Below are 1,077 nucleotides of genomic sequence, written 5' to 3'. Positions count from 1 at the left end.
ACGTCTCCCTTTAGGGAGCCGACTGCGCCGCGCTGATTGGTGAAGCTTTGGGGCGGAGCGTCTGCGAAAACCAATGGGTGGTGGGAAGGAGGCCGGTGAGCTAAGGCTACTACCAGTCCCAGAGTGCAACCGCCCGGGCTTTAAGTGCCCTGGGGCCATGGGAGTTTTGGGGACGGGGTTGCTCTATAAACTACGGTCAGAAGTCCAGGGGCTTGGCGGAACCAGAGACTCAGTAATTCCAGAAATGTCCACTAAAGAATTAAAGCCAGCGCGCAGAATATTTTAACCCAGTGGTTTCTACACTTGCACGCGCACTGGAATAATCTAGGGAAACCAAAAATACACAGCTGCCCACGACCTAATCACCCAGACATTGTTGGGACTTCAGTGCTCTGTGTGGGGACTGGGTTTGGGAATCCTTAAAGAGCCGCCGGTGTTTCCAGTGACCCATTTAATTCTGTAACAACACTATGAGAGCTGGGCACTGTCACTGAGAGATAAGCACTGTTGATGTCATTACAGATGAGACCACAGGGAGGTTACATCAGGGAGGTTAATTTTTTCTGAAGGTCACGTACCTCTGAAGTGGCAGAGGCAGAACTTTGACCCAAGAAGTCTAGTTTCAGAATTCCGTGCTCTTAATCACTCTGCAATGCTATTTTTCAAATGTTTGGTGTTATCTCACAGGGAACTGGACTGAAAAAAATATATATATAAAGTGCCATGTGGTAGAGCACAGAATTGAAAGGAATGAACGTGAAGGAGTAAGTCCAACTCTGCTCCAGAACATCAAGGGCAAGATCTAGGTCTACATTCATCGGTTGGCTCACCTGAGCTTTTATAATTTTTTTTATAGCTGACGAGAAAAGAATGCCCAACCTGAGAAAAAGTCTTATGAGAATTTATTTGAGCCAAGCTGACAATTGCTGAGAAGAAACATCTCAACAGATTTGAGAAAATGCTTGGGCAAATGGCAGTTCTGACGCTTACTTTATCCACCAGAATCAAAGCAAGAGACTAAGGCGGGGTCCACGAAATTCTTTTGTAGTAGATTAGGCAGACAGGACAAAGCAAACA

Source organism: Artibeus jamaicensis, unplaced genomic scaffold (assembly GCF_021234435.1).
Source record: "Artibeus jamaicensis isolate MK-2021 breed Jamaican fruit bat unplaced genomic scaffold, CSHL_Jam_final contig_444, whole genome shotgun sequence".
Taxonomy (NCBI): domain Eukaryota; kingdom Metazoa; phylum Chordata; class Mammalia; order Chiroptera; family Phyllostomidae; genus Artibeus; species Artibeus jamaicensis.
The sequence above is the reverse complement of the archived record's forward strand: the minus strand, read 5'-3'. Positions refer to the sequence as shown.